General features: G+C 36.5%; 1 protein-coding gene and 1 non-coding gene across 18 annotated transcripts in view; one reads left to right on the forward strand and one right to left on the reverse strand.

The window, feature by feature from the left end:
* Positions 1 to 16203, forward strand: part of RFX3 (regulatory factor X3) — a 309752-nt gene that overhangs the window by 171441 nt on the left and 122108 nt on the right. The gene's annotated exons all lie outside the window — the stretch shown is intronic.
* Positions 2968 to 3039, reverse strand: TRNAC-ACA (transfer RNA cysteine (anticodon ACA)). Its single transcript has one exon. It is a non-coding gene; the product is annotated as a tRNA-Cys (tRNA).

A 16203-nucleotide genomic window follows, 5' to 3' on the forward strand; every position in this document is an offset into this window, starting at 1 on the left:
CAAGGGGTAAGCATCTTTTAATTTCATGGCTGCATTCACCATCTGCAGTGATTTTGGAGCCCCCAAAAATAAAGTCTGACACTGTTTCCACTGTTTCCCCATCTATTTCCCATGACGTGATGGGACCAGATGCTATGATCTTAGTTTTCTGAACATTGAGCTTTAAGCCAACTTTTTCCCTCTCCTCTTTTACTTTCATCAAGAGGCTCTTTAGTTCTTCTTCACTTTCTGCCATAAGGGTGGTGTCATCTGCATATCTGAGGTTATTGATATTTCTCCCGGCAATCTTGATTCCAGCTTGTGCTTCTTCCAGCCCAGCGTTTCTCATGATGTACTCTTCATATAAGTTAAATAAGCAGGGTGACAATAGACAGCCTTGACGTACTACTTTTCCTATTTGGAACCAGTCTGTTGTCATTATTAGAGAAATGCAAATCTAAACTACAATGAGATACCACCTCACACTGGTCAGAATTGCCATCATCAAAATGTCTACAAGCAATAAATGCGGAGAGGGTGCAGAGAAAAGGGAACTCTCTTGTACTGTTGGTGGGAATGTAAATTGATACAGCCACTGTGGAAGATGCTATGGAGATGCCTTAAAAAGCTAGGAATAAAACCACCATATGACACAACAATCCCACTCCTAGGTATATACCCTGAGGAAACCAAAACTGGAAAAGGCTCATGTATCCCATTGTTCACTGATGCACTATTTACAATAGCTAGAACATGGAAGCAACCTAGATGTCCATTGACATATGATTGGATAAAGAAGTTGTGGTACATATACACAGTGGAATATTAACCATAAAAAGGAACACATTTTGAGTCAGTTCTAATGAGGTGAATGAACCTAGAACCTATTATCCAGAGTGAAGTAAGTCAGAAAGAGAAAGATAAATATCATTTTCTAATGCATATATACAGAATCTAGAAGAATGGTACTGAAGAATTTATTTACAGGGCAACAGTAGAGAAACAGACTTAGAGGATAGCCTTATGGACATGGCGAGAGGGAAGGCGAGGGCGAGATGTATGGAAAGAGTTAAATGGAAACTTATATTACCATATGTAAAATAGATAGCCAATGGGAATTTGCTGTATGGCTCAGGAAACTCAAACAGGGGCTCTGTATCAACCTAGAGGGGTGGGATGGGGAGGGAGTTGGGAGGGAGATTCAAAAGGGAGGGGACATATGTATACCTGTGGCTGATTCATGTTGAGCTTTGACAGAAAACAACAAAATTCTGTAAAGCAATTATCCTTCAATAAAAAATAAATAATTTTTTTTAAATAGGCAAAAAAATATAAAGTTATAAACCTTTAGTCAGATGTATTAAGAAAAAAAAAGAAGAGGACTCAAGTCAATAAAATCAGAAGTGAAAAAGAAGTTAGAGCTGATACCACAGAAATACAAAGGATCATAAGAGATTACCACTAACAACCATATGCCAATAAATTGGGCAACCTAGAAGAAATGGACAAATTTCTAGAAATCAACAATCTCCCAAGACTGAACCAGGGAGAAATAGATAATATGAACAGACCAATTACCAGTAATGGAAAAATATGTACAGTAATTTTTAAGAGTGATTTTTAATATTCTGACTTTTTGACTTTATAAGTATTGTATAATATGGATTAATATGGAATTGAGTCCCCCGTATAGTTTACATGTATTTATTGAATAATTTTCTGGAGATCCTTAAACTGTCCATCTTTAAAAACAAAAAGAAAAACAAAAATGCAAACTTGGCTATAAAGCCACTGATTCAACTCCAAATTAGTCATCAGCCATTTTTGTGACCCATATCTTTATCATTCATTTTTCGCTTTAAAATATTTTTTGCTTTGGCTAATGTAAAAGTATTCTTTACCTAAATAGTTATCTAATCTAATATGCTGTTAGTGCTTACTGGGCCCCATGTCTTTATCTCTTTGGAAGCAGTCTTTCATGGTAGACTTCTTTTTTTCCCCTACCATTCCAATGAATTTTATTTTTTAAAATAGCTCTTATGGGTGGAACTATTTAGCTGAGAAAGTTGTGAAGAAAAATAAAATGCCTTTATTTAAGAATAGTGTGAAAATGGAACTTTCTTGTTCCCTTCACTATCACCTTCTTCTCTTTATGTTTTCTTTCTTCCCTAATGTGCCATTTGCCTGTGTCATTTTTTGTTCTTGTTGTTCGTTGGCAACTCAGTGCTATTTGTTGAATTTTAATTTGTGTTCACCTTTGTAGCTCAGCTTGTAAAGAAACCGCCTGCAATTCAGTAGACCTTGATTCGATTCTTGGGTTGGGAATATCCCTGAAGAAGGGATAGGCTACCCACTCCAGTATTCTTGGGCTTCCCCGGTGGCTCAGATGGTAAAAAATTTGCCAGTGGGAGACCTGGGTTCAATCCCTGGGTTGGGAAGATCCCATAGAGAAGGAAGGGAATGCCTACCCACTCCAGTATTCTTGCCTGGAGAATTCCATGGACAGAGGAGCCTGGTAGGCTACAGTCCATGGGGTTGCAAAGAGTCAGACACGACTGAATGACTTTAATTTTAACTTTTACTTCATCAAATCCTTATTGAGAATATACTATGTGCCAGTCATTGTGATAGAGGATAAAGAAGAAACAGATATTGTTCCTCCCTTCATGGGACTTACATACAAAACACAATTCTCCCTCTGTCGTCTACATCAGAACTAGCCTTGTCTTTACAGGGAAAGTACATCTTGTACTAAGATGTAAATGGATGATGAAATAATGACATTTAAAGTATAAACTACAGTGGTTAGGAATAGGTGGAGCATTAGATCAGAGGGATCATTCTCCCTTGTGAAAGTGAAAGTGAAGTCGCTCAGTTGTGTCCGACTCTTTGCGACCCCATGGACTGCAGCCTACAAGGCTCCTCTGTCCATGGGGTTTTCTAGGCAAGAGTACTGGAGTGGGTTGCCATTTCCTTCTCCAGGAGACCTTCCCCACCCAGGTATTGAACCTGGGTCTCCTGCATTGTAGGCAGACGCTTTACCATCTGAGCCACCAGGGAAGTCTCTCCCTTGTGAGGTCTCATGCAAATCGTCAGGTAAGTGGTAAGTAGATTTAGATGTGCTTTCCCAGCAACTGTTAAATTGACTGCAATCTGCATTATCAACAGGCAGGGGCAACTTGGTAAATAATACCTTTTGTTTACTGAGTGAAAAACAGTGGAGACATCAAAGAAAATCAATTAGGGAAATAAGATCCCTGCCTATCATCCTGATAAGATCATCTGTTAAAATTTTGAGAAGGATACTGGTTCCTAGGTCTACCACTACGACTATTTTATTTGTATATCACAGAAATTGGTGTTTTGAGGAGAGCAGGACAGGTCAGTAACTTTAAAAATAACTTTCAATAAGAAAATCAACTTTAAAATTTTAGACAATGGATGAATTTTCTTTTTAATTAACTCTCATAACATTGTTTTGATAGTTCTAACAAATATCTAATCATTATTACATGATATGTTATTTTCTTTAATTTCTTTCTTCTCTGTTTTTACTTTCCTTTAATTTGTTTTCTGATCCAAAACTCTCTCAGTTCCATGAGAATTAAAATCATTATCTTTCATATTCACTAAAATTTTTTCTTGCTTCATTTATTCTTTTGTTTTAAAAATTTTACCCAAGAGCTATAAGTAACATGTTTTGTTAAAAAGGATTCAAATAGTATAGAAGCATGCAGACAAAATAAGTGAAGCTTATTTTATTGTCAGTCTTGTCACTGAGTACCATTGTAAGTTTTCTTTCACCATATCTTTTAAAAAATTACATAATTCAGCCATGCATCAGCTCAAAATTCTCTAAACGGATTTCAAAGTATGAATTATTTAATATTTCTTAGACCATGAAGAGTTTTATAAATTTAACATACTATGTAATAAATTGCGTTTTTAATTAAAGGAAAAGGTAAATAGTGCAATAATTTATTCAGTGGAATCAAGAATGTTTATTAATTATTGTTTTACCAATATACTGTATTTGCTTTTAAACATTGTAGTCATTATAAATCAATTACTGAAAGAACCTTGGGTATTATATGTATCCTGGCCTATTGTGAAATAGATTTTGGATTCTAGTATTTGATACCAGTTAATATGCTCCTACTTTTCATTAGGTGATTTACCCAATGACTTTTAGGCTTTATGTTCTTACATATTTGTGTTTTCAACTTACCTTGTACCTTAAATATTCAACCTTTTTCAGGAAAAGATAGCATTTTACTCCCTCAAACTTAACATTTAACAGGAAATTAAAGATTTTGGTTGGCATATATGGCTTAATTAAGGAGTATTAGTGAAAATACAGGGGAGGAAGGGGGAAATGATTCTGAATGTGTTTCCTTTCCCTGGGAATCCTGAAACCTTATGATGGTGGAAAGTAGTAATAACAATTGCTTTGAAGTCTATCTGGATTAGTTTCCTATTGCTGTGTAACAAATTACAACAAACTTAGTGGCTTAAAGCAACACCCATTTATTATCTCATAATTTCTGTAAGTCAAAAGTCTGAGTGGGTGCAACTGGGTTCTCTGTTTTAGATCTCACAGGACAGAAATTAAGGTGTCTGTCACACCAGAGTTTTATGTAGTGGTCCTAGAATTAATTCATTTTCAGACTCACTCAGGTTGTTCAGTTCACTTCACTTCAGTCGCTCAGTCATGTCATGGCCGACTCTTTGTGACCCCATGGACTGCAGCACGCCAGGCTTCCTTGCCCATCACCAACTCCTGGAGTTTACTCAAACTCATGTCCATTGAGTCGGTGATGCTGTCCAACCATCATTTCCTCCATCATCCCCTTCTCTCCCACCTTCAATCTTTCCCAGCATCAGGGTCTTTTCAAATGAGTCAGTTCTTCACATCAGGTGGCCAAAGTATTGAAGTTTTAACTTCAGCATCAGTCCTTTCAATGAATAGTCAGGATGAAATTCCTTTAGGATGGACTGGTTGGATCTCCTTGCAGTCCAAGGGACTCTCAAGAGTCTTCTCCAACACCACAGTTTAAAAGCATCAATTCTTCAGTGCTCAGCTTTCTTCACAGTCCAACTCTCACATCCATCCATACATGACTACTAGAAAATCCATAGCCTTGACTAGATGGACCTTTGTTGGCAAAATAATGTCTTTGCTTTTTAATATGCTGTCTAGATTGGTCATAACTTTCCTTCCAAGGAGCAAGCGTCTTTTAATTTCATGGCTGCAGTCACCATCTGCAGTGATTTTGGAGCCCAAGAAAATAAAGTCTGTCACTGTTTCCATTGTTTCCGAATCTATTTGCCATGAAGTGATTGGACCGGATGCCGTGATCTTAGTTTTCTGAATGTTGAGTTTTAAGCCAACTTTTTCACTCTCCTCTTTCACTTTCTTCAAGAGGCTCTTTAGTTCCTCTTCATTTTCTGCCGTAAGGGTGGTATCATCTTGTCATCTGCATATCTGAGGTTATTGATATTTCTCCCAGCAATCTTGATTCCAGCTTGTGCTTCATCCAGCCTGGCATTTTGCATGTGTACTCTGCATATAAGTTAAATAAGCAGGGTGACAAAATACAGCCGTGATGTACTGAAGCCTGGCTTGGAGAATTATGAGCATTACTTTGCTAGTGTGTGAAATGAGTGCAATTGTGTGGTAGTTTGAGGCTAAGTCAGTCTCAATTTTAAGTTCAATTTTGCCGTGGAACACAATCACGATAGATATCTCTCTTCACTTTCGTAAGTTACAGGGATGCAGGTTTGGAATCTGACAAATTTTTAGAAATCTGCCTACCACATCACTTTGAAAAATAGCATCAGGCTTCATAATAGGTGCTCATAACCAGTGAGTTAGGGTGAAGCTTATAACTCACATATGAAAGGACATTAAAGAGGCCTAAATTTAAAAATGAGATTTTTTTTTTTCTACAAAGGATATGTGGTGAGATTACTGTGTTGCTGGATAGATAGACTCGGTATTATGCAGAATCTTTTCTTTCCCAAACAAATGCAGTTTCAACATAGCCCAACCAAAACATCCATCAGTGTTTTCTTAAAATTTGCAAAGCTAATCTTAAAGTTAATGGAAAAGAATATACACAAGAATAGCCATGGAGGACTTGTTCTACTAACCTTATAAAATGCTACAAAGCTATAGTAATGAAAACTGAATGGTAACAGACCAGGAGTAAATAAACAAATCCAAGTATAAATGATAACTTAGTTTATGATAAATATACTCTTTCAAATAAGAAAAAAAGATAATGCAATAAATACATTGGTGCAAATAATGCAATGGTGTTGAGAAAAATTGGTTATCTGTTTAGAAAAAAAAAAAGGTATACCTTTGTCCTAAAACCCAAAATATATTCTAGAATTAATCAGTTTTAAAACTTCAAAACCAATAGAAACAAAAGCTGGAGAATATTTTTTCATAATCTTAAAAGGGGGAAGATTATCTTAGGTAGAATATAAAACATCACAAGGTTTATAAGAAAGACGTTGATATATTTTGCCACTAAATAGTTAACAAACACCATAAGTAAAGTTAAAGGAAAAAATATCAAGTGCATTGGAATAAAAATTTCATCATGTTTATTAACAAGATTCTGTAAATCATTAAGGAAAGAGAGTACAATAGCTAAATGGACAAAGGATATGAATAGGCTGTTCACAGAACATGAGAACCCAATGGCCAATAAACATATGGACAGGATCAACTCCATAAAATGTTTGAATAAAAGTTAGATGTATTGTTTTTTTATAATATTTTTTATAGTAGAGAAAAAGTAGTCTGAATATTCATCAATAGTGGAATGGTTAAGTGATTTAGCTGTACTACAGGTACTATGAAACCAATAAAAATAGTTGTATGTGCACGTACAGAGACATACATACATACATACAAACATACTTGAAAAGAGGTCTGAATATATGATTAAGATGAAGAAAAGTATGTAGCAGAAAAATGCATTCTCTTTCACCTGATTCATATATGTACTATTGGACAAAATGGTATTGTATCAGATATATAAGTTCAGCTCTGTATTTTCCTTTATGTTTAGGTTGGGCCCTTTGGCATATTCTGGATAGTGGGTTGTGAGCAAAAGTGGCATGTATTATGTGTGAGTCAAGGTATTTAGGAGCCATGATGCCACCTCTACAGTCTCTTAGTTTCCATAAAGCTACATCAAGGTCACACAGTACAGAATGGTAGAGCCTTGTTAATCAGGGTCTCTAAAGTGAGCATGTGAATCTTGGGCTCCTTGTACCCTCTGTAGGTGGGTAATGTAGGATTTAAAGCATGGACATTTGAGAGCTGTCTCTTGTATCAAATAGTGTTAATTTTCCTGGCTAGTATGAAGACAAAAACATACATGAATGTGAATTTACTGGTAGGATCTTTGAGGAACACTACGAACAAAGCTAGTGGAGATGCTGGAATGCCAGCTGAGCTATTTCAAATCCTAAAAGATGATGCTGTTAAAGTGCTGCACTCAATATGCCAGCAAATTTGGAAAACTCAGCAGTGGCCACAGGACTGGAAAAGGTCAGTTTTCATTACAATCCCAAAAAATGCAATGCAAAATAATGTTCAAACTACCACACAATTGCACTCATCCCACACGCTAGCAAAGTAATGCTCAAAATTCTCCAAGCCAGGCTTCAACAGTACATGAACCAAGAACTTCTAGATGTTCAAGCTGGATTTAGGAAAAGCAGAGGAACCAGAAATCAAATGACCAACATCCATTGGATCATGGAAGAAGCAGGAAAGTTCCAGAAAAACACCTACTTCTGCTTTATTGACTCTGCCACAGCTATTGACTGTGTGGATCACAAACTGTGGAAAATTCTTAAAGAGATGGGAATACCAGACCACCTGACCTGCCTCCTAAGAAATCTGTATGCAGGTCAAGAAGCAATAGTTAGAACTGTACATGAAACAGCAGACTGGTTTGAAATCGGGAAAGGAGTACGTCAAGGCTGTGTTTTGTCACCCTGCTTATTTAACTTATATGCAGAGTACACATATGAAATGCCGGGCTGGCTGAAGCACAAGCTGGAATCAAGATTGCCAGGAGAAATATCAATAACCTCAGATATGCAGATGACACCACCCTATGGCAGAAGAGGAACTAAAGAGCCTCTTGATGAAAGTGAAGAGGAGAGTGAAAAAACTGGCTTAAGACTCAACATTCAAAAAACTAAGATCATGGCATCTGGTCCCATCACTTCACAGCAAATAGATGGGGAAACAATGGAAACAGTTACAGATTTTTTTCTCTTGGGCTCCTAAATGAGGAAATTAAAAGATGCTTGCCGTGGAATTAAAAGACACTTGCTCCTTGGAAGAAAAGCTATGACCAACCTAGACAGCATATTAAGCAGCAGAGACATAAATTTGCCAACAAAGGTAGGTCCATCTAGTCAAAGCTATACAGCAGTCGTGTATGGATGTGAGAGTTGGACCATAAAGAAGGCTGAGCGCCAAAGAATTGATGCTTTTGAACTGTGGTTTTGGAGAAAACTCTTGAGAGTCCCTTGGGCTGCAAGGAGATCAAACCAGTCAATCCTAAGTGAAATCAGTCCTGAATATTCATTGGAAAGACTGATGCTGAAGCTGAAGCTCTAATACTTTGGCCACTTGATGCAAATAATTGACTCATTGCAAAAAGACCCTGATGCTGGAAAAGATTGAAGGCAGGAGGAGAAGGGAATGACAGAGGATTAGATGGTCGGATGGCATCACTGACTCAATGGATTCAGTTTGAGTAAGCTCAAGGAGTTGGTGATGGACATAGAAGCCTGGCGTGCTGCAGTCCATGGGGTCTCAGAGTCAGACACGACTGAGCGACTGAACTGTTGGAGGAATGCATGTTGTCTTACAGTTGGTCAGTCATTCTGTCCAGGAACAGGAATAGCTAGGAGTGTGAGCATGAAGCGGGAGGAGCCAGGTGGGCTGCAGTCTGTAGAATCAGAAAGAGTCAGACATGACTGAGTGACTTGAACACAAACAGTCACATTTTACTCTGATTATTCTTTTTGTTTGAATCTTATGGAACTCTATTTATGTGTAACTTCTATTGTAATGGTATTAGAATAAATGAAATATTGCTAAAAAGTAGGTGATATACCAAATTTCCTTCAAAACTAACTTGACTCTTGCTGTGGTAGTATTATGGCTACTATGCTCATTTAGGGATTTATGAAAGTAATAAGTTGATACAATGAAGCAACTAATTGATTGAATTCTGTATGAAATGTAAAGTTCTCTAAATTGGAAAGCCTTTGAATGGTCATTATTAAGAGTATGATTTATTGTATTTGATGTGCAGTATCATATTTTCAAGTTTCAGTCTTTTGCAAACTAATGGATTTTTATTTTTTCCAGAATCCACTATATTTTTATGTACTACTTTTCTGTAAAATTACTTACAGTTAATTTAATAAAGAGAACATTATGTTTCTACCTAAAGTGAAAAAAAAATATGTCCTTGACATAAATGGAAGATAAACATAAAGCTGTGTGTGTGTGTGTTAGTCGCTCAGTTGTGTCCTATTCTTTTTGACCCCATGGACTGTAAGCCCACGAGGCTCCTCTGTCCATGGGATTCTGTAGGCAACAATACTGGAGTGGGTAGCCATTTCCTTCTCCAGGGGATCTTCACAACCCAGGTATCAAACCCAGGTCTCCTGCATTGCAGACAGATTCTTTACCATCTGTGCTACATAAAATGAAATATTATATGATTTGGCTAACTGCTTTTGCTTGACAACATCCAACACTGGAGCCTATTTCCAGAATCAGAGGTGGTGAATTTAACTCAGATGACCAATATATCTACTACTGTGGGCAACAATCCATTAGAAGAAATGGAGTAGGCATCATAGTCAACAAGAGAGTCTGAAATGCAGTACTTGGATGCAATCTCAAAAATGACAGAATGATCTCTGTTTGTTTCCAAGGCAAACCATTCAATATCATAGTAATCCAAGTCTATGCCCCACCAGTAATGCTGAAGAAGCTGAAATTGAACGGTTCTATGAAGACCTACAAGACCTTCTAGAACTAACACCCAAAAAAGATGTCCTTTTCATTATAAGGGACTGGAATGTAAAAGTTGGAAGTCAAGAAACACCTGGAGTAACAGGCAAATTTAGCCTTGGAATACAGAATGAAGCAGGGCAAAGGCTAATAGAGTTTTGCCAAGAGAACACACTGGTCATAGCAAACACCCTCTTCAACAACACAGGAGAACACTCTACACGTGGACATCACCAGATAGTCAATACTGAAATCAGATTGATTATATTCTTTGCAGCCAAAGGTGGGGAAGCTCTATACAGTCAGCAAAAACAAGATCGGGAGCTGACTGTGGCACAGATCATGAACTCCTTATTGCCAAATTCAGACTTAAATTGAAGAAAGTAAGGAAAACCACTAGACCATTCAGGTATGACCTAAATCAAATCCCTTATGATTATACGGTGGAAGTGACAAATAGATCGAAGGGACTAGATGTGATAGACAGAGTGCTTGATTAACTATGGACAGAGGAATCTGACATTGTACAAGATGCAGGGATCAAGATCATCCGAAAGAAAAAGATATGCAAAAAAGGTAAATGGCTGTCTGAGGAGGCCTTACAAATAGCTGTGAAAAGACGAGAAGCGAAAAGCAAAAGAGAAAAGGAAAGATATACCCATTTGAATGCAGAGTTCCAAAGGATAGCAAGGAGAGATAAGAAAGCCTTCCTCAGCGATCAGTGCAAAGAAATAGAGGAGAACAATAGAATGGGAAAGACTAGAGATCTTTTCAAGAAAATTAGAGATACCAAGGGAACATTTCATGCAAAGATGGGATCAATAAAGGACAGAAATGGTATGGACCTAACAGAAGCAGAAGATATTAAGAAGAGGTGGCAAGAATATACAGAAGAACTATACAAAAAACATCTTCACGACCCAGATAATCATGATGGTGTGATCACTCACCTAGAGCCAGACATCCTGGAATGAGAAGTCAAGTGGGCCATAGGAAGCATTGCTACAAACAAAGCTAGTGGAGCTGACGGAATTCCAGTTGAACTATTTCAAATCGTGAAAGATGGTGCTGTGAAAGTGCTGCATGCAATATGCCAGCAAATTTGGAAAACGCAGTAGTGGCCACAGGACTGGAAAAGGTTAGTTTTCATTCCAGTCCCAAAGTGAGGCAATGCCAAAGAATGTTCAAACTACCACACAATTGCACTCATCTCACATGCTAGTAAAGTAATGCTCTAAATTCTCCAAGCCAGGCTTCAACGTGAACCGTGAACTTCCAGATGTCCAAGCTGGTTTTAGAAAAGGCAGAAGAACCAGAGATCAAATTGCCAACATCTGCTGGATCATCGAAAAAGCAAAAGAATTCCAGAAAAACATCTATTTCTGCTTTATTGACTATGCCAAACTCTTTGACTGTGTGGATCACAACAGACTGTGGAAAATTCCTAAAGAGATGAGAATACCAGACAACCTGATCTGCCTCCTAAGAAACCTGTATGCAGGTCAGGAAGCAACAGTTAGAACTGGACATGGAACAACAGACTGGCTCCAAATAGGAAAAGGAATACGTCAAGGCTCTATATTGTCACCCTGCTTATTTAACTTATATACAGAGTACATCATGAGAAATGCCGGGCTGGATGAAGCACAAGCTGGAATCCAGATTGCTGGGAGAAATATCAATAACCTCATATATGCAGATGACACCATCCTTATGTCAGAGAGCGAAGAGGAACTAAAACACCTCTTGATAAAAGTGAAAGAGGAGAGTGAAAAGGTTGGCTTCAAACTCAACATTCAGAAAACTAAGATCATGGCATCTGATCCCATCACTTTATGGCAAATAGATGGGGAAACAGTGTCAGATTTTATTTTTGGGGGCTCCAAAATCACTGCAGATGGTGACTGCAGCCATGAAATTAAAAGACGCTTGCTCCTTGAAAGAAAAATTATGACCAACCTAGACAGCATATTAAAAAGCAGAGACATTACTTTGCCAACAAAGGTCCATCTAGTCAAGGCTATGGTTTTCCCAGTAGTCATGTATGGATGTGAGAGTTGGACTGTGAAGAAAGCTGAGCACAGAAGAATTGATACTTTTAAACTGTGGTGTTGGAAAAGCCTCTTGAGAGTCCCTTGGACAGCAAGGAGATCCAACCATCCATCCTAAAGGAAATCAGTCCTGAATATTCATTGGAAGGACTGATGTTGAAGCTGAAGCTCCAACACTTGATCCGAAGGACTGACTTATATGAAATGACCCTGATGCTGGGAAAGATTGAAGGAGGCAGGAGAAGGGGACGACAGAAGATGAGGTAGTTGGATGGCATCACTGACTCAATGTACATGAGTTTGAGTAAAGTCCGGGAGTTGGTGATGTACAGGGATGCCTGGTATGCTGCAGTCCATCAGGTTGCAAAGAGTCGGACATGATGAGCAAATGAACCAAAAGACTGAGACCTTTTCCTTGACATATCAGGATGCATATAAGATAATTGAAAATGGAATAAATTCTTAGCATATGGTTTATAGTCATTTACTATCTTGCCTCTGTATCACTAGTATTATTAATCCCATATTTGTGGAAACACTGGTATTTTAGAAAGTGTTCTAGGATTGGATTCATAATCAAATCACTGCTACCTCTCACCATATCTTTGGGTTGTCACTATATGTTTGTACTTATATCACCATTTTTAAAATGGGGGCAAAAATGCCTACCATCTTTAATTCATCTTAGAATTTTTGTGAAGAACAAATAAAATAATGTTGCTTGTCACTCTTAATAGTTTCAGTGCTAGTTTAACAATCATATATAACTAAGAAATTCTGGTCTTTTAGGTTACAGTGCTTTGTCTGTTGACACTTAAGTTTAATAATTCATTCTGTTAATTTCGTGTCCTCCACCCAAAGGGAATCAACATCTGTCCTATCTTGTAAATATACTTTATTACCATAGACACTGGGTGCACATATGAATTTGCGCCTATGCAGTCTCACCATGGAATACATTCAAAATACATATTCTAATGGTGAGTCTCGAGTTGTGAAATGTATTTTGTGCAGAGTTAGATTTTCTGATGTGCTGCTTACATTTATTGATATTCTAAGTTTCTATAGATTCTATAGTAGATTGACTTTTTACTAGAAAGACTGGAGTAGTCTCCCATTCCAAAGTCTTCTTCTAATATGGCAGTGAGATTGGTATACTGAGCTCATTGCTCTATCAGGTCACCAGAGTGTTATTTACTAAATTTCTTCCCCTAGAAATTATTACTTCGTTTAGTAGGATCTTATTGGTCTGTCCTGCTGGGCCCCAAGGGAAATAATATTTAATGTAATCATGACAGAAAATGTTACTCACTTGTAGGAAGTAGCTGTTACTTTGTTCTTGATTCACAAAAGTAGGTTTATATATTTTATGAAATATCTATCAAAGTTGTTATTGAGATATCCTTACAAGCTAAATATTCTCTTAGCCACATCCCGGCTCCCAGAAACACTTCCACTCTTGTCTTCGGGAACTTGCTTCACCTTTACCAGGTAACTTCTGTTCTTTGAAGCTAATTAGGTTTTTGGGGGCGATAGATCGTAGGCAGTTGGGGTGATTTATTGAAATAATTCACTCCCTACTGATTCTCTCATTTTCATGTGGTCAGAAGTATTAAGAAAGTGAGCCAGGACCTTCCTTACCACTGTATTATTAGCCTTCATGTGACTATTTGAAGTCCAAGTATAACAATAATTTTCATAATAACTTTTAGTTGCCTGTAACAATCATATAATTTTAGAAAATAATTCCTATACATTTGTTTACCTTTAGTCCTATTGAAGAAGCAGACTTCATGATGTTTATTGGATCTGAATGTGCTAGAAGCATCATTTATTTACATAGAGTCTGCTATAAGAAAAGTATATCCAAAAATCTGTGTGTTTCTGGGGGAAAAAAGTGCTACATAGTGTTTAAGCGAGAGTCAATTAACACAGGGAGAGTGAGTATCCTCTTTAAATTTACAATGTAAATGAACAGATTCCATTTTCTGCATAAAATGAACTGTCATTTAAATAAACAGTATCCTATTTTCGAACAGTTCATGTTCATCACATTCTTTGAAATGGCTACCAGTCTTAGAAGATAAAACAGGAATATTATAGTTATCATTGAATATCCCAGGAAGAACTTGGTAAATTAACAGTAAAGATCTAGGGAAACTTCTTGTTCTCAGCAAACATAAGGAGAATATTTAAGTAATAATTTTTTAACCTGTCCTGTCACTTAACCATGCTTTTTGTTCACCGTGATCTTGTGATCAAAATGTATAACCATCCGGTACCTGCAAATGAACTTTGAACATTCATAATATTTGTGGGATTCTTTCTTGGCAAGATTTATTAAACAACTCTGCAATATATAATTTCTTTTTAATTTTAACCAAGACTGAAAACAATGGTTTTAGGTTTTTGATTTCTGTTCCCAAAACCATGCTTGTAAAGGAAATTCCCCCACAATCTTTTGTTGTTGTTGTTGCATCTTTTTGAGGCAGTCCTAACGGTGTAGTCATTGAACTTTTTGACTATCTTTCCACAGTCCCTTCAATTCCCTACAGTTTTTGTGGTCCAGAATTATTGAATTATTTCTTTCTGTTTTCCCACAAAGTGGCATTTCTAATTAGCTCTCTGCTGCTACTCTGGATGTCTTACTTCCCCTCTGCCCTTGTATTAACACCTGTTCCAGTGTCGATCTTTTTCCTTCTGCTTCACTTTTGGTCAGTCACATAAAAGTCTCTAACATAGCTGTTCTAATATCCCATTTTTAATCTTCTGAGAGCTCTTTCATATCTCTCGTGGGTTTATTAAAGTCATCTTAATGCAGTTTTTGACAGTTCTCAGTACTAAAGTTAGATGTTTGGTGCCAGCCACATGTGTAAGAAATGCTTTTATACAAGAAAGGCAATGAATATCTTGACATAATAAAGACATTTTTACAGAGACTAGTATTATTCTTAACTGACTAATAAGCTTAACAATTATAAATGATTTCATTTACTATTGAAAAGGATTACTGTTTTGAAGTGTGATTCATTTTATTTTTCTTGAAGCACATCCAAAACAACATATTGTATAAATTTGTCCTCAAAATATACTAATTGATTCTGTTGAACTAGCACATTTTCCTGTGGTATGTAGTTTGTTTTGGTATTCACTTCTTTTTATAAACAATAAGAATTATAAAAATGCAGTAAAATAAGCAAAGGCATTTGTCATACTACATTTGAATAGTAATGAGGTGCTTCCATTTAAGTGTGTATTAGTAAGAGTATTAAGTTGCTTAATTCATCTAGTGTATAAATGTGTATACATTGTTACATATATTTATATTTGGAGGATTTTTTTTCCCTTCAGTTGACAAAAAATGGATGAATTTCTTGTACAGGATGTTATGGTTTGACTTCATTCCCACCAACATTCTGATACGTATTATGTAGCCTTTTAAAAATTAACCCAAGGTCATTTTTATCAAATAAACAATTAATTGTAGAAATTGGTGATTTATTTCTGTTAATTCCATCTCTTTTCAATTCATATTTTTACCAGTTTGTTGTTTATTAAAATTCAAGTGGTGAAACTTATTTGTTTATCCTTTTTGGAAAGGCTTCTGAGAATTTATCTTGGAAATACAATAAAATTAAGAGAAAATTAATTTCCTGTAGAGTTTTTTTAATCATCTTCCTTTCCCCTGAGGACTTGGGTGGGTTAGGCAGTAAAATGTGACAGTTTATAGATTTCACAAAGATGGATGGAAAATACTGTTACTGGGAATAGTAATAACTGCCTACAGGATGCTAGTTTTCCTTTCTTTCGGCATTGCTCACCTGAACAGTTCCTGCACTGTGATTGGCAAATAAAATAGAAAATGAACTTACAAAAGAAAGCAATTTAGTAAATATTTGAACAGAAATTAATATTTAACAAAAAGACAGTATAACATATTTGAACAAATTTGAGATCACAGTTAATTACTTTAGGAAAAAGAAAATAGCATGCAACTTCCTTTTAAAATTTTACCTTTGGTCCTTAACAACACATTAAAGGACATTAAAAGTAATCACATCAGTTCACCTTGCAATCATGAGCATTTCTTTGTGTTTTTTTAAA

Source organism: Giraffa tippelskirchi, chromosome 1 (assembly GCF_054371585.1).
Source record: "Giraffa tippelskirchi isolate mGirTip1 chromosome 1, T2T-mGirTip1v1.2.pri, whole genome shotgun sequence".
Classification (NCBI taxonomy): Eukaryota; Metazoa; Chordata; class Mammalia; order Artiodactyla; family Giraffidae; genus Giraffa; species Giraffa tippelskirchi.